The sequence below is a fragment of the Erinaceus europaeus genome, chromosome 2 (genome assembly GCF_950295315.1).
Source record: "Erinaceus europaeus chromosome 2, mEriEur2.1, whole genome shotgun sequence".
Taxonomy (NCBI): Eukaryota; Metazoa; Chordata; class Mammalia; order Eulipotyphla; family Erinaceidae; genus Erinaceus; species Erinaceus europaeus.
In genome coordinates, this window is record NC_080163.1 from 96,915,294 (window position 1) to 96,937,606 (window position 22,313).

General features: G+C 41.8%; 1 long non-coding RNA gene across 1 annotated transcript in view; it reads right to left on the reverse strand.

Moving 5' to 3' along the window:
- Positions 1–22,313, reverse strand: part of LOC132536497 (uncharacterized) — a 39,772-nt gene that overhangs the window by 6,493 nt on the left and 10,966 nt on the right. The window contains exons 2-3 of the long non-coding RNA XR_009548047.1: positions 19,616–19,717; positions 18,745–18,943 (exon numbers count right to left, since the gene is read on the reverse strand). This is a non-coding gene — a long non-coding RNA (uncharacterized LOC132536497). The remainder of the gene's footprint in view (positions 1–18,744; positions 18,944–19,615; positions 19,718–22,313) is intronic.

Genomic DNA, 22,313 nt, shown 5'->3' on the forward strand with positions numbered 1-22,313 from the left:
ATCACCATAATTTATGTCCTTTGACATTGTTTGTATATAGCTGTGTCACTGGTTGCTTCTGTTTTCCCTGGTCTAGGCTTTTGAGACAGTCAACATATCAAAGACTCAGCCTATATATTAAAAAGATTCAGTCTGTGCTTTAAATAGTTTGAGACATACAATCAGTTTCCCCCTCTCATATTAATTAGTGATTTATATGACTACAAATTAATAGGAGTGTACATAAACACCATTCCCATCACCAAAAGACTCTGTTCCATACCACCCATCCACCCCACCTCCCACCCCCACTGCCCCCGGAAGTCAAATATCCACCCTCAACCTTACCCCAGGGTTTTTACTTTGGTGCCCTGCTCCAGATTTAGTAAAATCCTGCTTTTAGTTTCCCTTTCTGTTCTTCTTTCTTAACTTCTTTTGATGAGTGGGATCATCCCATAATGATCTTTATCTTTCTGACTTAGCTCACTTAACAATTCCTTCTAGCTCCATCTAAGATGAGTCAGAGAAGGAGGGTTCATTGTTCTTAATAAGCTGCATTATTTCTCAATTTCTATGAGTGAGATTATCCTATATTCATCCTCTCTCTGGATTATTTTACTTAATTTACTTCAACTTCTATCCAAGATGAGATGAAGAAATTAAATGCATCATTCTTAATAGCTGAGTAGTATTCCACTGTGTATAATATATACCTCAATTTTCTCAGTCACTCATCTGTTGTTGGACACCTAGGTTGCTTCCAGGTTTGGGCTATTACAAGTTGTGCTGCTATGTACTTAGGTATATGCACATCTGTTTGGATGGATGTGTTTGGTGCTTTAGTTTATAGTTCCAGAAAAGGAATTCCAAGGTCATAGGGTATGTCCATCTTTAGCTTTCTCAGAGTTTTCCAGACTGCTCTCCACAGGGGCTGGACCAATTTACATTCTCACCAGTGGTGCAAAAGGGTTCTTTGCCCTAACAATCTCTCCAGCTGCTGTTGCTATCATTTCTGATGCATGGCACTTCCATCGGGATAAAAAGGTATCCCATTGTTGGTATTTATTTTTACCAATGCACTGCTCAGCTCTGGCTTATGGTGGTGCTGGAAATTGAAACTCAGTCTTTGGTGCCTCAAGCATGAAAGTCTTTTTGCATAACCATTATGCTATTTCTTCAGTCCAGTAAATTTTTTTTTAAGAATCTGTACACTAAAGAGGTACTTCCTGAAAATACCTGAGAAAGTTCCTAAAATCTGCTTATAGCATATCAAACCTTCATAGACTTGTGATGACCATCAGGCTCTTGGTTCTCATCCAGAGAAGCTGACCTGTACAAGATCTTCGTGTTGAAAACTGAAAAGTTCTCCTGAAGTAGGTTACAGCCTCTTGAGGACTAAATGTGCAAACATTAAAGCAGAATGTGGAGTGATACACAGTTAGGTATCAAAACAGGCAGAAGAGAGTGTTTGGATTTTAGTAAAACAAAACAAAACAACACTGCCTGGATTCTTCAAAATATAGCTATTCTTCCTGCTTTGCTACAATTAAGATTAAGAAGGGGAGCTAGTGGGAGTGAAGCTTTGTGGTCAGGCAGATGAGAGCAATCAAGTATGTTCATTCCTTTGAAACAAGCAGGCTCTCAACACCCCTAAATTTGCCTGATCAGAGTCCAACCATTTTCCCCCCTAAGCTTTCTAGGTTCTTGTATCAGTTAGGGTTCCACATCTGAAACAGAAAAGTCTCCAGATCTTTCAAACTCAGAGGCATTTGCAGTTAAATAATCCAAACCCTTTGCAATCTCTTATCCTTCTTTTCTCTGAGGTGGACTCGTTGGGGCTAGAGGAAACAAAATCAAATTCGTTTGAGGACTGTGATTTTGAGAGTGTGACAAACCCTGCTTGGGAGAAGCCACAATTATATTCTCTTGGCTTATGTTGGACCAAGACAGAACCTTCTGAAGAGGATAACAAGTAGATGTGAAAGGCAAAGACAGAGACTTCTGTCTGTGCCAAGAAGTCCTGATTAAACCAAAATGAACACGTGTTCCTGACAATACAACTCAAATGTGGCATAAATACTGGCACCAGATTAAGTTAATTTGTTTCTGGACTCCACATACTTGATTGTAAATCTTTCCCCAGAGTGTGCTGAAATGCCAGAGATACAAAGACATTTTCTCTGAGAAGAGGTCCTTCCTTACCTATAAAGCAGATAGTTGGCAGAAAAGTTCTGGATCTGAGACTTTTCCTCTTACTGTCAACTGAATTATACACTTGAATTGTTGAAATGTCCATTCTGCTAATAAATTTATATTGTAGTTATGCACAATCTCTCCATTCCAGTGTGAGCACTTTTGAGATCCAAACCTCATACTAAAATCACCCTTCTCTAAATTGGATTCCCTAATAGCTTTGGTTCCTGCCTTCCTTCCTCCCTCCCTCTTTCTCTCTCTTATTTATAAATTTATTTTAAATATTTATTTATTCCCTTTTGTTTCCCTTGTTGTTTTATTGTTGTAGTTATTATTGTTGTTGTAATTGATGTCATCATTGTTAGATAGGACAGAGAGAAATGGAGAGAGGAGGGGAAGACAGAGAGGGGGAGAGAAAGATAGACACATGCAGACCTGTTTCACCACTTGTGAAGCGACTCCCCTGCAGGTGGGGAGCCGGGGGTTCCAACTGGGATCCTTATGTGGGTCCTTGTGCTTTGTGCCACGTGCACTTAACCCTCTGTGCTACTGCCTGATTCCCCAAATTTATTTATTACTGGATAGAGAGAGTAATCAAAAGGGAAGGGGGAGATAGAGAGACAGAGAGACCCCTGCAACACCATTTCATTGCTTGTGAAGCTTTCCCCCTGCAGGTGGGGACAGGGGCTTGAACTCATGTGCTTGTGCACTGTAGTGTGTGCATTTAACCAGGTGTCCCATAGCATCAGCATCACTTAGGATCTGAGAAATGCCAATTCTTGAGTCCTACCCCAGAGCTGGTGAATCAGAAGCTAGAGGCAGAGCTCAGTATTGTGACAAGACAGATGGTCAGAGGACATGCTTAATTGAAATGCTAATTAAGACACAAGATGGAAAATGATGGTTTGCATTATTACCCATCTTTGCCCAAACAGGAAATCTCTCTAGGTCTGAATGTGGGAGACAGACTTATCATTCTAGGCTAGGGCCTGAAAGATCTGTTTCCAATGTACATATATAGATGATTGCAGCAAAATTCCTTTCTTTAAATTGCAAAGTGTTTCCTTCTGTTTTCTTCTTCTAAACATCTTCCTAGAGATATGTAACCTCACCATATTCTCTGGAATCCTTGTGTAGGTAATTAAAATTTGTCCTTTTTTGTGAGAAGCTGGAACAAGTGCCACAATATAGGGGCCCCTAAACCTATGTATATTTTTAACATAAATATATCTAGAGGCAGTAAGACAGAGTTCATGAGTAGAACCAACTGACAGTCCTATTTCAATCAGGTGTGCCAGGCCCTCTCTGACCTGCCATGACACCCACTGTGATTGAAAAATGATTGCTTCCTGTCAATTTATTTTTTTTTTCAGTTTACAGACATAGAAGGGCAGAGAGAGTTTGGCTTCCCTACCCAGCATAAGCAACCTGTGTTTTAACAAGTCCACCAGTGATTCTTTTTTTTATTTTTTTATTTTTTTATTTTTTATCAGAGCTCTGTTCAGCTCTGGTTTATGATAGTGGAAGGGATTGAACCTGGGACTTCACAGCCTCAGGCATGAGAATGTTTGCATAACCATTATGCTGTCTACTCCTCCCCTCTCCCCTTCGCCTCCAGGGTTATCGCTGGAGCTGGGTGCCTGCACTAACTGCTCCTGGAGGCCTTCCCCCCCATTTTTGTTGCCCTTATTATTATTATTGCTGTTGTTGCTGGTCAGAACAGAGCGAAATCAAGAGAGGAGGGGAAGACAGAGAGGGGGAGTGAAAGACAGACACCTGCAGAGCTGCTTCACCGCACTTATGGAATGACTCCCCTGCCACCAGTGATTCTGATGCACATATGTTTAAGAACAACTATAGTAGGAATTCGATATTTCAGGAACAATAGAAAGTGTGAAATAAGAGAGAGATGGTTGACATACTCAAGGGTAAGCATGACTGAGTAATCTACTCGCCAGGAAACAGAAAAGTCAAAAGGAGTCACAGTCTTTTGACAAAATGATCTACTCTCTAGTGAAAAATGGTCTAATCAGTGTCCTAAAAATTGAACAATTAATATCTGTTCTTTTTAGACATCAAGACAGAGAATAAATAGAGGGCTAGAAACATACCTCATCCTCAGCATTAATTGTGCAACTTTCTGAATTGTTTTCCAAGGCTTCAGACTATTCCACACTCTGTTCAAAATTTCTGACACTACCACTGCACCCACCCTCCTCATACCTAGTTTGAATGATCAGGCTTCTGCATTAACCACTGCTCTGGAATTCTTACTCTAGTCTATTTACTGCCTGCAGTCTTCTCTGAGGCCATAAGTTACCTGTTACTCTTTTTTTGCCAGTCCTTTCTATGGGATCTGAAGCCTGGCATGACCCTTTTATCCATCCAGTGGCATGTTCACAACCAGGAAGAAAGACACTGCGTTCAGATTTTAATTCCAGTACCTACCTCCCAATCCCATTTTCTGTGCAGGCCATGCTTATGTCAATTCTGCAAGGGTGTGCATATCCATAGCAGCACACAATAGAACATCAAGGGCGGCAGGGGACTCAGCCCTTCACCCCAAACCAAAAATAGCATCACTAATGAAACCTCAATAAGAGCAACATAGATTTTTTTTTTTCTGAAACCACAGTTATCAATTTTTTTTCTAATGAACAGATACACCTCAGAGATAGTTCAGGTTCAGTTCCAGACTACTGTAATAAAGCAAATATAGTAACAGAGTGAATCATGAGAATCTTTTGGTTTCTTAGTGCTATATAAGTTACAATACACTATAACATAGTTTGTCAGTGTGCAAAGCATTATGCTTAATAAAAAATAAACATACTTTATATGTGACACAGAGACACTAAGTAAACACATACACTTGAACATGGTGCCAATACTTGCTTAAAGCAGGGTTGCAACAAACTAGCAGTTTGTTTAGAAATAAAACAAAATAATATTTGCAAGGCATAGTGAAGTAAATCATTAAAAATGAGGTATGGGGCACAGGCAGTGGTGCAGCTGGTTAAATGCACATGGCATGAACCACAAGGACCAGCATAAGGATCCCGGTTTGAGCCCCTAGCTCCCCACTTGCAGAGGGGTTGCTTCACAAGTGGTGAAGCAGATCTATAGGTGTCTTTCTCTCCTCTCTCTGTCTTCCCCTCCTCTCTTGATTTCTCTGTGTCCTATCCAACAACAACAACAACAATAACAACAACAAGAGCAACAAAATAGGAAAAATGACCTCCAGGAGCAGTGGATTTGTAGTGCAGGCACTGAGCCCCAGCAATAACCCTGGAGGCAAAAACAAAACAACAACAAAAAAAACCTAACCAACCAAACAAACAAATTAAAAAAAAAAGAGGTATATCTGTAATTCATGATAAGAAATTCATCTAATATTGTACATAGTACACAGATATGTATATATATATATGTATATATATATATATGTATATATATATATATTTAAGGGAAAAAAAGATTTGTGAAAAAACACCTGTCCTTACTTCCCTTTTAATATCTTGTATTTCATTTTTAAATGCTAGTTAGTTCTCATATTATTAATTTCATAAGTTTCTAGTAGTTGGCAACCTGCAGTTTGAAAAATGCTGCTCTACTCTACCTCACTAGGGAAAGATAGAAACAGGCTGGGGGTATGAGTTGACCTGCCAACACCTATGTCCAGTGAAGAAGCAACTACAGAAGCCAGATCTCCCACCTTTTGCACCCTCCAAAGAATTTTGGTCCATACTCTGAGGGGAGGAGGAATGATAGGGGGAAGATGACCAGAGGACCCTGAACTCCAACTCCATCAGGACTCAGGGAGGAAAAGGGAGAGACACTTGGAAGTAGTGATAGGTATTACTTGTGTGACCTGGAAAGGGAGGGAAGATGGGATCATGAAAAAAAGGGCAATATATACAAATATAGATGAATAGTTATAGAAATAACAGTTAACCCATATCTGTAATCTTAGGAGAACTGTTATTACTTCTAATGAAGGCAATAGGGATACAGAACAGGGGTGCGGAATTATATCCCTGTTATTTTAAAATTTTATATAACAATATTAAGTCACTAATAAAATTTTTTAAAAGGAAAATGCTACTCTAAAATGCACAGATAAACAATACTTCCACCATATTAAAAGAAGTATAGTAGTGTACTATCCTCATTACAAATGCTGTTGAGAATTGTTTATGTGTGCTACTAAAATAATAGTTAAAATCTCAAAATTGTAATAGGCCAGAATATCAACTCCATCTCTTAACACTCCATGAATTATAAAAGATATTTTTATTGAGTTAATCTTAACTTCAAGTTTGGTGATTTGCATCAGCAGTATGGCTAAGTTTCCATTATGAGATTAATAGTTATTTTCTAAGTTTAAACAAACATTTCTGTTCAATGAAATTTGGTTTAAATCAAGTAAATAAATATAGTTATATAATGGAGTTTCTCCCTCCTCTTGTGAAATAACAGCTGTGCAAAAACTAGAAACACAAAGATAAAAATGGAGTTTGAAAATTGAAACACTGGCCATTCTGTGAAAGATTCAGACCTTCAGCTGTCATAAGAGGACCTCATATTCCTTTCACAGAGGGAAGACGTCTGCATTTTTATAATTGTTCACAACCTCTGTCTTTTAGAAAAATACACACACACATACATACATACACACACACACACACACACACACACACACATGCACATACACAAACACACAAACCCCAGCTGATGACCTGATTCTACCCACAGGCACAAGCACAGCTTAGGCACACTGGGCCTCCATATCATCTGCAGCACAGACAGATACAGGATGCTGGCAGATTGGAACCGGCCTTCACCTTTCGTTGCTCTCTTTCCCAAAATCAAAATCCACCATACACACCACAGAGAGGCAGGAAACCTCATGGCTTTAATTATTCCAGTTCCCCAAACCCCATGTGGCACACAGGACACTTCGTTTCCCTTTAAGCTTATCGTCATCCTGTGAGGGGTGAGAGATAAAGAAAAGAAAAAAAACAAAAAACATTTCATTGAGGAGGACGACTGAGTGAAAGCACCAGCTCAGGCAGGACTCAGCTCCTTCCACCTCCAATCTCTACTTCCTTAGGGCAGGGAAGCAAACCCCTAAATTCCAACAGGAGAGAGTTGGCGCCACCTGGCTTTTTAAAAAAGAACAAGAGGGAGGAGGAAGCCGAAGTTGAAAAGGTTTAGAATTACCAGGAAGAAAGTCCTGATAAACCCAGGGCATCTGCAATGTGAAAGGAAAGGCAGTTACTCCTCCAAGAAAAGGGGTGTGTGTGTGTATGGGGGGGGGGGGGGCGCGGCAGGAATTTCCTTAGCAACTTATGTCAGAAAGCAAATTCCACATGGCCCAAAGTGCAGAAGTAACGCTAGTAACGTTAAGCATGCTAAGTGTCAGTTTTCACGGTGATCAGCGCTGGCTTGTCTATGCCAGTCACCTATTCTGCACAAACTGTCTACATTGATCTTGAGAAAAGAAAGATAATGTAATAGTGGAAAGGAGGCAGGTGGTTGAAAGAATCCTTTTAGCCTCAATTTATTCATGTACATAAAAAAAAGGGGAAAAACAGTAATGGCCTGAATTGCCCTATGTGAATTAAATGAAAACCTGGCACAAAAATGCTTTCAAAGTTACAACTTTAGTGGTCTGGGAGGTGGCGCAGTGGATAAAGCATTAGCCTCTCAAGCGTAAGGTCCTGAGCTCCATCCCCGGTAGCACATGTACCAGAGTGATGTCTGACTCTTTTTCTCTCCACCTATGTTTCTCATTAATAAATAAATAAATAAATCTTAAAAAAAAAAAACACACAAAGTTACAACTTTAGCAGGAAGGCACAATAATAGCCATAATTAAAATGGCAATTAAGCTATTGCTAGACATTCAGAGCCCTGTAAATTTACACTAGGTTTGTATTTGTGGGTATGGGTGTGATGAATTTGCAGAATGACTGCTAACTGCATACTACTTTTTTTTTTTTTTTTTTTTTTTACCAGAGCACTGCTCAGCTCTGGTTTATGGTTGTATTTGGGGATTGAACCTGAGACCTTGGATCCTAGGGCATGAGTTTCTCTTTGCATAACCATTATATTGTCTTCCAGACCCCTAAAAAGATTTCTTTATCGTGTTCTGGGAGGTGGCACAGTGGATAAAGCATTGGATTCTCAACCACGAGGTCCTGAATTCCATCCCCAGTAGCACATGTACCAAAGTGGTGTCTGGTTCTTTTTCTCCACCTATCTTTCTCATGACTCAATAAATAAATTCTTTTAAAAAATAAAATAAATAAAATAAATTCTTTATCTGAAAGATAGACTAATCATTAAAAGTACTTATCCACACATTTCTCATGCCCTCTAAAGGTTGGAATCTAGGGGAACTTCTTTGCATATCACCATGAAGTTGCACTCACACATGAATGCATATATGAACATTATGTGCATATGAATAAAAATGTAGGTTTGAATTTATTATAGCATTTATATGTATACTGCTACAGTATACAAAATAATTTTGCAATCAATTTTTCATTTAATCTCCATAATATTAAGTGGCAGTGTTAGCCTCCATTTTAGATGAGAAAACTTACTCAAAAATAACTTTACCAATATCTAATGATAAGAAGCTGAAGAACCAAAGCCATGTATTCTAATTCTGGATCATTCCCACACTCAGCAAACATGAGATGGATACACACTGAGTGCCAGACACTAAATAATCAAGGGAGGGGGAGGCAAAGACTTAATCTACTGCTGTCAAGGAATTTACAAATCAAGTAAAAACTAAAATTATGATCTGGTATGATATGAGTTCCCAAATCAGTCCTGAGACTTAGTGAAGACTTTAAAGAAGAGGAGTCATCCAAGCCAAATCCTGAAAATCAAACAGAATAAAATCTGAGGGAGTTGTGTACCACAGAGAGTGATTTGTGCAAAGATAGAAAGGAAAAAAGAATTAGGGTGGTCAGAATAGTTCAGCAAAGCCAGGGAGGGCTTGGGGTGTCTGGAGAGTGTTGACATAGGAGAATATCAGAAACATTATAATATTAATTAAATTATCTTATAATTAAAAATTAATTAAAACTCAGCATTAGAGTTTTCCTGATGTTTTAGGGACTGGATGGGAGAACTAGAATAGATAAATTGTGTACTCATGTTTACATGTAAAGACCACTTCAGTTACTGTGAGGACAAATTGGAGAATAGACCAGCAACAGAGAAGTGATGGAATGATGCAGGTAACATGCATCTATGTCATTACTAAGGCAGAAGGGTGGGGAGATGAAAAAATAAAGGAATAGCTGGTGACAGGCTGCTGGGTCACCAGCCTGAGTTCCTGATGGATGGTGATGCTATTCAGGAAACAAGCTATGGTGTGCAAAGTAGCTTTATAATGGAGTTGTTTTGAGGGACTGGGTGATGGCACACCCAGGAGAGGGCACATATCACAATGCATCAGGATCTGCATTCAATTTTTTTTAAGATTTTATTTATTTATTTATTAATGAGAAAAATAGGAGGAGAGAGAAAGAACCAGACATCACTCTGGTACATGTGCTGCCGGGGATGGAACTCAGGACCTCATGCTTGAGAGTCTGATGCTTTATCCACTACACCACCTCCTGGACCACACAGGTTCAATTTTTCCCCCCTTTTGTTGTCCTTGATGTTTTGTTGTTGTGGTGGTTATTATTGTTGTTGTTGTTGAATAGGATAGAGAGAGTCTGAGAGAGGAAGGGACAACAAAGAGGGGCAGAGAAAGATGGACACCTGCAGACCTGCTTCACTGCCTTTGAAGTGACTCCCCTGCAGTTGGAGAGCCAGGGGCTTGAACTGGGATACTTACTCAGATCCTTGCACTTTGCGCCACGTGCACTTAAACTGCTGTGCTACTGCCCGACCCCGGGGTTCAATTTTTTACATTTAATTCTTACAGCAACCTCAGAAGGTAAATATAATGATCACCCAGGAAGAAGTTTTCATACAAGAAGAAGAAAGGTTCAGCTAGGATCCTAAGGATTACTTTGAAGAGAAATATGAGAACTCTTTCTATTAAATCTGACAACTGTAGAAAACAAAGTTGTGCTATGCAAAATTGTTGCAGAGAAAATTTACATAAGCAATAACTACCTAGACTTGAATTCAGTTATCTGAATTCCCATCTCCATCCTTGCTTTGGACCACATACAGGAGTAGTGGAAACTAAATAGCCCATTCCATGTGCCTGGGTTTCCTTCGGAGGCATCAGACCTGGTAGTCTGTGGGGCCCTTTAACCCCAAAGTTGTCAAGGTCCCCAGCCTTTAGACTACAGAGAAAAAGACTGATTTGGTTACAGAGATACTGTCTATTCCACACACCCAGGAAAAAAATAAAAGCACTGCTTCTCTGAAACACACAGCTTTATTATCTAAATCTCAGTTGTGAATCATTCTTTTAGCTCCTCCATTGTCCCCAACATTGATTATCTGGAAGTTAGCTGTGTGACAGAACATGACTGAGTTTAACATTTCCAGAGTACTTAATATAAGAATAAGCAGGGTTTGAATGTTGGTCCAGTTGCTTGACCATCTTGATTGTATAGTGATACATATCATCATGAGAGAATATAAGAACAGAAATTGCATTTATGGACCAGCAGACCATTCAAATTAAAAACAATATATGGATCTATTATTTTGCCATGTATATGACTCAGTCTCAGTCTAATACCTACCACATTAAAGGCAGCTTTGGTCCTATGGTCTCCCTCTCTGTTTCCCTCTTTACCCCCACCTCCCCCGCCTCTATCTGAAACCGTCATTCTGGAGAATTAAGGCCCCAGAACCCCGGTGATGACAATAAATAAACATGTAATAAAATAAAAATATAACTGTGTATATGTTGCATATGTATATTACACATACATATGTAACTAGAGAGATAGAGACCAGAAGAAATTGACTGACCAAGATATACAATGTATCGTGGGGGAAAAGACAATGAAAATCCAGATTTTAAAACTGCCTATCAGATAATTTGCCTACTGGTCTTGTCTAAATTATCTAAGTCCACAGACTGCTGGCAGATTTGATAAGATTGTGTTTAATCAGCTCCATATGTGGTTTGCTTCCTCCCCCCACCATCACCAATATTGCATTAGAATAAAGCTGCATGCTCTGCAGATGGCATAGACTTTTTATATATTTTATTTTATTTTTTAATGAGAGAGAGCAGAACACTACTCAGTTCTGATTTTTGGTTGTGTGGGGGATTGAACCTGGGACCTTAGAATCTCAGGCATGGAAGTTTTTTTCCATAACCAGCATGCTACCTCCCCTGCCCACATGGGCTTTTTCTTTTTATGGAATCCCCAAGAATTTGTCATCAAGGCTTCATCACTTCAGGATGACTTTTTCAGATAGAGACAGAGATAGAAACAAAGAGGCAGAAAGAGAGAGCAAGAGAGAGAGAATCCACAACACTGAAGCTTCCTCTAATGCAGTGGGAGCTAGGCTTAAACCTGGGTCATGAGCATAGCAAAGCAGCACACTATCCAAGTGTCCTATTTTATCAGCCCTCCTGCCCCAATTATAATATTAGTTTTACAAGAAAGTGTGCTGAGGAAAAATATCCTGAAGTCATTTTTCAGAGGTGGCAAATGTAATTCATTATGTGGGTAAAAACTTTAAAAAGGAGGAAATTCTCCAGTTTGTCTTTCCATTGAAGGTGATGTGAGGTAGTGAGTGCCAAGGACACTAGGAATGGAAAAGAGGGCACTTGCCCATGTCCATCCTAACTGGGTGCCCCTGACAAGTAACTTTACCTGTTCTGAGTATCAGTTCATCTACAAGTAAATTCAGAAACTGAACTAGATTACATGAATAACCGTCCATTAACATTCTGATTTTTATCTTGAGAAATTGCAAAAGCAAAATGTACTGTTGTCAAGCATTCACTTCCTTTTTCTGTAACTGTAAAGAAAACTGGTAATAGTAATAGAGGTGGCAGCAGTAATATTTATAATTAACAATAATATTTAATGAGGAAGAGATTTACTTCTGTATCTTGTTTAGAATAAAGTATGAAGAAAAAGAAGAAGGAGAAGGAGAAGACGAAGAAGAATAGAAAGAAAGAAAAAAATTGGGTTGTGGGGGTCTGGGAGAAATTGTAGCGTGCTAAAGCATAGGACTGTCAAGCATGAGGTCCTGAATTTGATTCCTGGTATATACATGCCAGAGTAATACTCTTGTTCTCTTTCTCTCTCAACTTCTATCATTAATAAATAAATAATAGGGGCTGGGTGGTGGCACACCACCTTTACTTATTATAATTTGTTTATGCACTGAGTAAAGATTTAAATGTGCCTTCTGTTTTTGAGAAATATGCTAAGGCCTAATACAATGAGTATATTGTGACCACATTATCAGAAATCATCATCAGAACAATGCGCTTATGCACATATAGTGCCAGGATTCATTAGATATCTGAATCTAATAATGCCACATCTCCATCACCCTGTTGTCTTCTTCTAGTAAGTTTTCAGTCCTTGCTGGGTTAGATTCAGTTCCTAAAATGCCTTACTGATCCTAGGTCAACCGCCTCACCAAATGAAAGATGCCCTGATGTAACCAACCTGGCTCCCTCCCATTTAGGGAAAGAAAAAAAAAAATCCGAATGGGGGAGGTGAGGGTTGCGAAGGGGCGGGGGGTGGGGGGGAGAGGAGAAAAATACTGAGAAACATGTTTTGGCAGACAAGGCCTTCGGAGACTACCATATGTGCTCCATATTGAGCAGCCCCTGGTCTTTGATGTTTTTTTCTGAAAGTAAGGACATTACTCTTTCTCAAGCTGCGCCTAAGTACTACAGACGTTAAAACAATGAGGCCAAAACGCGGATCCCGCTCCAAGAGTTTAATTTGTCCTCCATTCCTTCCATCCGAGTTTGCTTGCCACCAGGGAACTCCCCCCTGTGCACCAGGGCAGCTGTCAGGGCCGTCCAGCCCCCACCTCACCCCAGACCCGGTTAGTCTGGGTCCTAGCACACCTTCGCAGGCACGCAGTTCGGAAGTTAGTCCTTTCCCAAACTCCAGGAGAAAATTCCCCAGATGTTTCCTGCATCAGGAAAACAAAGCCAGGTTGGATCTGAAGCATTCTTGCCACGGCAGGTCACCGGGCGCCTGCGGACGCACTCCTTGCCCCCAGCTTCAGCGTGCACCCTCCCCGCGCACCGCGGGGGAAGCCAGCAAAACCCAGAGAAGCGGCAGGGGCCAAAGACTCTGAGAGGAATTAAGAATCGCAGCCAAAGACCCCCTAGGAAATAAACACTCTAACCTTGAGAGTTTAGGAAAGAGTCACCCACAAGCCTTTAAGACTTTGGGAAGGCGGGGGGGGGGGGGGGGGGGGAGTTGACAGCATAATGGTTATTCAAAAAGCTCTCCTGCCTGAGGCTCTGAGGTCCCAGGTTCAATCCTCAGCCCCACCATAACCCAGAGCTGAGCAGTGCTCTGGTCTAGGTGTCTCTCTCTCTGTGTATATATCTCTCATGAATTAAAAAACAAAAAGAATTTCCCCTTCCCAGAAGGGGGGGATGGATAGCATAATGGTTATACAGAGATTCTCATGATGGGGGTCCAGGCAGTGGTGCACCCAGTTAAGCATACAGGGATCTGTTAAGGTTAAGAGGGGACGCTTCACAAATTGCAAAGCAGGTCTGCAGGTGTCTATCTCTCTCCCCCTCCTCTATCAATTTCTCTCTCTCATATCCAATAAAATGCGAAAATGGATTCCAGGAGCAGTGGATTCGTGCTGCTGGCACTGAAACCCAGCAATAACCCTGAAAGCGAGAGAGAGAGAGAGAGAGAGAGAGAGAGAAGAGAGAGAGACAGAGAGACTCCAAGTTGAGGCTCCAGAGTCCCAGGTTCAATCCGCCTTACTACCATAAATCAGAGTCAAGCAGTAGTCTGGTTAAGAAATAATAATGAATACATAAGAATTCCTCCCCTTCTCTTTGCCTTCCTCTCCCCCGCTGAACTGGGGACTAGCTACACTCCAGGTCCCTGCGAGGCACAATGAAACCCAGGAGAACCCCAGAGGCGCGAAGGTGTCTCAGCAGCGCAGGGAGGTGACACCAACGAGCACCGCGAGACTTTCTCACTCCGCCGCCCCTCTGTGATGAGCTTCTGCGACCGGCGGGGCGAACAGCACCGCGCCCCTCCCCTTGCGCCACTGTGGGAGTCCGATCTCCCACTGCTTCCGGGTCCTGACAAGCACTTCCGGGGCGGCACGCGGCTGGCGTGCGCGCACGTGGGGCATTGCCTCTGGCTAAGCCCAAAATGACCTGGAATGACCGTGACCGACTGGAGCTTCTGGTTGGGGATGCCAGGGCTCCTTCTTATCTGTTTGAGGTCAAGGTCCACAAGTTCTCTTCAGTGTTTGCTCTCAACCACCAGGGAAAGTGGAGCCCCTGCTGAGCTTCAGGATTCCCTGGGGGTTGCAGAGCCCAAGGACCTAGAATGAAAGCTTTAAAAAATATTTTTTATTTTTATTTTATTAGTGACTTACTATTAACAAAATTATAAGATAACAGGAGTATAATTCCTCACAGTCTAACCACCAGAGTTTTGTGGCCCCATTCCATTGGAAACTACAGTAAGTCTCCTAAGGTCACAGATATGGGTTGACTATTATTTCTGTAACTGTCCGCCTATACTTATATATACTTGAAATTTTTCCTATAGACCCAGAATAAGTTCATTGAACTCAAGGAAGTACTTCCTTTTAGCTCTGTGGCCTCCAGGAAGATCTCTGCTCCTGGGGATCCAGGTGATTCTGAGTTCAAACCATCAAGGGTTAGGAGAGTGGCAGAGTCACAGGACAGAGGTTACAGCAAAGCCCTGTGTACATTAAAACCTTGACACCAACATGTGGGTTATCCTGGAGCTCTAGACTTGTGTTTGAGAGTTCACATAGGCCTTCAAGTAGCTCAACAGGCCCAAAATATGCACAAGTGCACGCCTTTATTTAGAAGCTTGCTCAAACAGTTGCCCTTCTTACCTTTGGAATGTCCATTTTGTTAACCAAGATCTATGGTCTCAGAGTTTACTGTGTGCCCACATCATTATCAAGCCATTTGGAAGAAAGAAGGTCAGATTCCTGCCCCTGAACCTGGATCAGAACTGGCAATTAGGACATGGAAGTAAGAGGGTTCCCGTCAAAATTACTTGATATGTTGCATATTTTTAAATCCTGGAATTAATCAAAGGCATCCAGAGAGGAATACTATACCGTTGCACTCCTAGACTTAAAGTTATGCTTTTTTTTCCCGACCTTTCCTCAACTTGGCTTTCCTTCCTCAGGGTACCTGGAATCCCCCTTCAGAGGATGGGTGAGGAACAGTCTGTCCATGTAAGTATGGGAGCCACCTAGTTTCTCTAGGGTAGAAAGAATGAAATCATCTACAAATTCAACCAGGCAGGTAGGGGCAGAAAAGGAATAGGAAATCTGAATAACTGTCAAGGCCACAGACTCCATACTGGGTGGTAATGTGAGAAACAGTCAATATTGAAGCACTGAGACTCAGAGATTTAGGGCAACAGTTAGCTTTTTGAAGTACAATAAAGTTGACATAATCCAGAACATGTTTCTGTTCTGCTGCTTAGTTCACCACCCTCTCCCCACCCCAATTCTTCAGGTTTAAGAGATTTGACTGAGGAAACCTTAAATGGTTTTTTAAACATATTTTATTTATTTATTTATTTAAAAAGAGACAGAACTCAAGAGGAAAGGGAGAGAGAGAGAGAGAGATACCTGCAGCACTGCTCCACAGCTCATGAAATTTCCCCCTGCAACTGGGGATCCAGGGCTCAAATCTGGGTCTTTGTGCATTGTAACATGTGCATTCAATTAGGTGTATCACCACTTGTCCCCACCTTAAATGATGTTTTAAAGTGCTATCCCAGTGTGGATCCTGAAAGGAACTAGGGTGATAGCTGACTGCCACTGCCCAGCTCATGGCATTATTATCTCCCACCCTCTCTGACATAAAGCCCTCACTCCAACTTACCTGTTATGTGCCTTTTCTAAATGGTCCATCAAAAATGTTCTGTTAGAGCACCAAAGTAAAAACCCTGTAGTGAGGGGTAGACATGATACTTCCTGGGCCAGTGGGGGGTGGGGGTGGGTGGGTGGGATGGGACACAGTCTTTTGGTGGTGGGAATGGTGTTTATTTACACTCCTAGTAAAGTGTAGTCATATAAATCACTAGTTCATTAATATGAGAGGGAAAATTAACTGTATGTCTTGAAGTTTTTAAAACACAGACTGAGTCTCTTAATATATAGGCTGTGTATTTGATATGCAGACTCCCTCAAAAGCCTAGACCAAGTAGATCAGAGGCAACCAGTGGCACAGCTATTTACAAGATACTGGGTACTAAACAGCAAACCCTAACAAAAGGACTTTTCAAAGTTAACCCAAGTACCAAGTAATGTGATGATAACATTAACTATCCATTGTCTTTTTGAACCCTAAGATAGCAGGAACCTCACATCTCCACTATAGAGCCTATATTTCTCCCAGTCCTGGAACCTTTGGATAGGGCCCACTTTCCTGCATGCCTCTCCTAATCCATATCAAATAATATTGCATCTGCCGATCGCAGCCTAATCAACGCAACAATTGCCACCTCAACATGCTTCAGCTCAGACTGTGTTCAGAGATTTCACGTGTGGAATGACAACCCTTCAACTTCATTACTTGGGTGAGACCTTTCCTTTCATAGCATTCTCTAATTCCATCCCAGGTGGTTCACTTCCTAACAAAGTCCCAAAATCTAGATATAGACCAGGTTCTGTGAGAGCATATGTTCACACATATCCATAAACAAGTGCAAAATATATACCTGAAAGCAGAAGTACACTAGAGTTTGCAGTGAGCACCCCCCCCCCCCAACACTTCCTCTCCACTATTCCAAGCTTTGGGTCCATGATTGCTCAACAGTTTGTTTGGCTTTGTATGTTAATTCTCTTTTCAGCCACCAGGTTCCAGATGCCATCAGGATGCCGGCCAGGCTTCCCTGGACTGAAGACCCCACCAATGTGTCCTGGAGCTCTGCTTCCCCAGAGACCTACCCTACTAAGGAAAGAGAGAGGTAGACTGGGAGTATGGACCGACCAGTCAATGTCCATATTCAGTGGGGAAGCAATTACAGAAGCCAGACCTTCCACCTTCTGCAACCCGCAATGACCTTGGTTCCATGCTCCCAGAGGGATAGAGAATGGGAAATCTATCAGGGGAGGGGATGGGATAAGGAGATTGGGTGGTGGGAATTGTGTGGAGCTGTACCCCTCCTACCCTATGGTTTTGTTAATTTATCCTTTATTAAATAAAAAATAAATTTAAAAAAACGTTCTGTATGTAAAGTTCCAAGTCCCTACCTGGGTCCCTTCTGCCCTAACAGCTGCCTTTCTCTAACTCAGTCTTGCATAATTAGGACATGTCTACATAGAAACAAATGCAAACCATTTATTTTTCTTAGTGAAACAAGCTTAAAAAGGAACCTGGATGCACACATTGAGAAGCTCTTGGCAAGCAGTTTAAGGGAGAGGTCTAGCAACTACCAACCTTGAACCCATTGTTATTTGAGCAAAAAGTGATGGAGCCCAGGCTCACAAGAGTTGCAGCCTCCCCAAATCCCTTGGCTTGTTTTAATGAGTTGGTACTGGCTTTTGGATTGTTTTCACTCCCTGGCCCACCTTCTAGGTGAGAAGGAAGTGTTCCTACTCCAATGACATCAGCATCTGGACTTTTACAAAGGTTCCCCCAGACTTCAAAGAACCATGCTGTCATGGGGAAAGGTAAAAGAACTGGCAGATATGCAAGCACAGGAAGGCAGGGGTTACACCTGAACCTGACCTACCAGAGCCAGCAACAACAGTTGATGAGGAAGAACTTGGAGTTTAAGAGTGGAGGGATGTTGGGGAGGATGGTGGTCTAACTAGGAGGCCACAGGAAGGGGAGACTTGGCATTGTAGTTATATGTCTACTATGTTTCCAGGAAGAAAATGTTGGGATTTCCCAAAGCTGAATCAATGTACAACTTTGAGTCACTAGGGCCCACCTTCAAACTCTTTAGGGACAAAAGTTCGTGAGTTTTGACAAAAGCAAAAAGAGATTAAGATGATGGTTTGAGATCACAAACTCAGTGAATTCAGAAGTCAGGACTCAGCCAGGTGTATTTGGCTTCAAATGCATCAAACCCCATCCCACCCAACCCCTGACAAATAGCTCTAGTGGTATCCTGGCAACACAGATTCAACAAGTGTCACTAACCCATCTATCCTAACTCCTGACATCTTTTGAAGGGGTGTCTTCCTTAGCAAAAGAGAGACTTACCCTAAACTTCCTGCTGGGAATCTGTGGAGGATCAGAAATGTTATTAGGTACTACGAAAGGGTCTTCTAAATATTATTCACTGATCCTAAGCATTGTAGAGTCTGCTGTCTTCACCTCACAGTTGTCCTGCTCATCACAAGTGCAAACTCCAGCACTCAACACCCACCAGTGCTCACCTGCAGTATGTCATCTGGTACCTCCAAGCTGAGTATAGAAGCAACTGAGGACAACCCCTGCAATTCCAATCTGTCAGCCAGCACACAGAGCCCAAAGTGCACCATTGTTCCCATTTGAATCCGTTTCTTCTGAGATTTAGCTTATGAAATCATTCTGGTTTTTAAAAACTGTGATTAAGATCACTCTTGCCCAGGTCACCTGGGATGATGATATCAGTGGGTAGAATGAGATCAGTGGCCACTAAGTTGTAGATTCCCCCATGACACCAACCTGACTTCCCTGGACAGATGACCTCACCAGTGTACCCTGGAACCCCACCTCTATGGAGCCCTGCCATACCAGGGAAAGATAGAAATAGGCTGGGAGTAAGGATCGATCTGTCAATGCCAATGTCCAGTGGAGAAGCAATTACAAAAGCCAGATTTTCAACCTTCTTCACCTCGTAGTGATCCTAGGTCCATGCTCCCAGAGGGATAAAGAATAGGAAAGCTTCTAGTGGAGGGGATAGGGTGCAGAACTCTGGTGGTAAGAACTGTACCCCTTTTGTCCTATGGTCTTGTGGATCATTATTAAATCAATTTAAAAAAAAAAAAGAATGAGGTCAATGGGTAGAATGTGGCCCCACTAGTCTTGGGGGGAAAGACCACTCCTGCACTTCCCAGAGATTTTCCCTACCCCAACGCTGTAGTGGTGGCTTCCAGCTTTCCTTGCCCTGGGCTAGAGGAACCTGTTAGAGGACCAGACAGCCTCACCTCCACCCCATCCCCAGGTCATTTTCATTCCCAGGTATGGTCCCCTCCCCTCTTACTCCTAGGAGAAAAACAGATAAGTGAGGGCAAACAGGCTTTAGTTTTGTTGTTGGAAACTCACCTAGAATTCCCAACACCCTTTCAAATGTTGGTATAATTACTTTTCCCCTCTCTCAGCAGTTGCTTGGTTTTGAGTTTTGGAGTTTCCAGTCCTCCAGAGTTCCTGAGAAGAGAGGAAGGAGATGTCACTTCTGAGTCACTATCCTGGTTAGTGAAAGATAGTTCACTTCAGATTGGCAGAGTGATCTCATGACACTGCTTACAGGTCTTCCTTCTGCTCCATGTTCCTAATGTCCCATGTGGCACCACCAACCACAGGTAGCAATAGAAACTATGGCATCACATTAGAGAGGAGAAATACCCTAATGCAGTATCGCTTTTAAAACTTGATTTTTTTGCTTATAGCTAGTCTTGTTTGTCACCACTGAGTTTAAGAATCAGTAACTGTAAAATAAAAATTTGTGGGGTCATAGGAGCACCAACTTGGCATTTAGGAAATCACTGCAGGCCGTCCATCTCTCACTGTAGTGACTATAAAATATACTCTGGTGTTTCTTTTTTTTTTTTAACCTTACTAAATGACTATTAATTTAGTTGCCACCAGGTTTGTTAATAGTGCTCTACGACTACATGAGGTCCTGAACCTTAGACTTACCAGAAATTGCAGAAATGTAAGTCAGTGGACAGTGGAGAGGATCTGTGATGAAACTGTACTTTTTTTTTTTTTCTTTTACCAGAGCACTGCTCAGCTCTGGTTTATGGTGGTGCAGGGGATTGAACCTGGGACTTTGGAGCCTCAGGCACAAGAGTCTCTTTGCATAACCATTATGATATCTACCCTCTGCCCAGAAACTGTATCTTTGTAGAAGAGGAAACAGAAAACAAAAACAAAAGATTTTTTTTCCTCCAGGGTTATCACTGGGGCTCAGTGGTTGCACTAAGAATCCACTGCTCTTGGAGGCCATTTTTTCCCATTTTGTTGCCCTTGTTGTTGTCGTTATTGTTATTGTTGCCACTGATGTTGTTTTTGGATAGGACAGAGAGAAACTGATAGGGGAGGGGAGACAGAGAGGGGAAGAGAAAGATAAGACACCTGCAGACCTGCTTCACCTCTTGTGTAGCGACCCCCCTGCATGTGGGGAGCCGGGGGCTCGAACTGGGTTCCTTACGCTGGTCCTTGCGTTTTGCTCCATGTATACTTAATTCGCTGCAGTATTGCCCAACCCACAGATATTCTCTTTAAGTAGCTCCCAAACCACAATTACCTCCCTACACACAGACTTGCTCACTCCACTTTCATGGTTTCTGGTTTTGCCTGTTCAGTTTCACTTCTTCTACCTTCTGCAACTGCTTCAAATCCCAAACCCAAAGGATTGTTCTAAATTCAGCAAACAGATTAGAAAGGGGAGAGCTTCTCTGTAGATGAGAAAGAAGTCCAGGGCGTTTATGCAAATAGCAGTCTCCTACAGGTAGAACACCTAAGGATTTGCAAGTTGATAAGATTTCCAGAGTCTCAGACTCAGTCCTCCACCAAATTAGTGGTGTGTGGTCTCTTACCTTATTGGAAAAAACTCTGGTCCATAACAGGTGGAGGTGGTACTTGCCCTTCTAAGTTAGGAACCAAGGTACCTCTTTTCTAGCCCTTCCCAGGCTTCTAGGTCTTGAAGGGGTGGGGAGATGTGGGCTCATTTTAGGTGTTAGTGGTAAGAGTAAAAACCCAAGACAAATGAATTTAATCTTTTTTTCAAATTTAATCTTTAAATCTTCTCAGCCCTAGTGTGATGAGGCAAGAAAAGCATGTGTGTGTGTGTGTGTGTGTGTGTGTGTGTGTGTGTGTCTGTGTGTGTGTGTTAGACCGTTAGACCTAGGGCTCCTGTGGTTGAACAAGAGTCCTAGAAACTTTGCCTCTCTCATGGATATTTTAGAGGCATGAGTAAGGGTATTTCAGCTTAAAATAATGGCCAAGGCATCACACCTTTAGAACCAGATTTCTTGTCATCTAAATCACCTTCTAGGAGTGTATGTTAAAGGCTCATGTGCACTTGATTGAGTGTACATGTTACAATGAACAAAGGCCCAGGTTTGAGCCCCTGGTCCCCACCTGTAGGGAGAAAGCTTTGCAAGTGGTGAAGCAAGGCTGCAGGTGTCTCTCTGTCTCCCTTTCTGTGTCCCTCTTCCCTCTTGATTTTTGGCTGTCTCTATCCAATAAATAAATGAAGATAATAAAAAAATTAAAAAGAGTTGAACTCCATGTTCAAAGTCACCAAGTGACCTGGTCCAAGATGCAGGACACCTGGGTGTCATGAACTTCCAGGATGTTGCTAAAAACACAGAATAGTAATGAAGAAATCTGGAGTTTGTTCAAATGCACCAACTCTGGTAAGTTTTCTTTTCTCTGCACTTTAGTTTCCTAGTGGAATCTGGAAATATATTTAGACATCTTTCTTATAGTTTGTGAAGACTGAACCATATGCAGCCTGTAAAAAATGCTCGACACTTAATAGACTCTCATTAAAAGTTAGTTCCTTTCCCCATGTCCTGGAGGTGGGGCAGGCAGATTTTATTACTTTTTTCGCTGGAAGAACTGGAGGAGTGGCAGAGGACCACCCTTAACTTCCCCTGACTCTTCCAGTCTTAAGGCGTTGTTCTTTAAAAACTCACTAAGTCTCACACAATTACCAAAAGCCAAAACTTCTCCAAATCCACCTTTTCTACAATATCTTTTGTATTCTGTAGAAGTACCAGGCTAAATTCCCCCT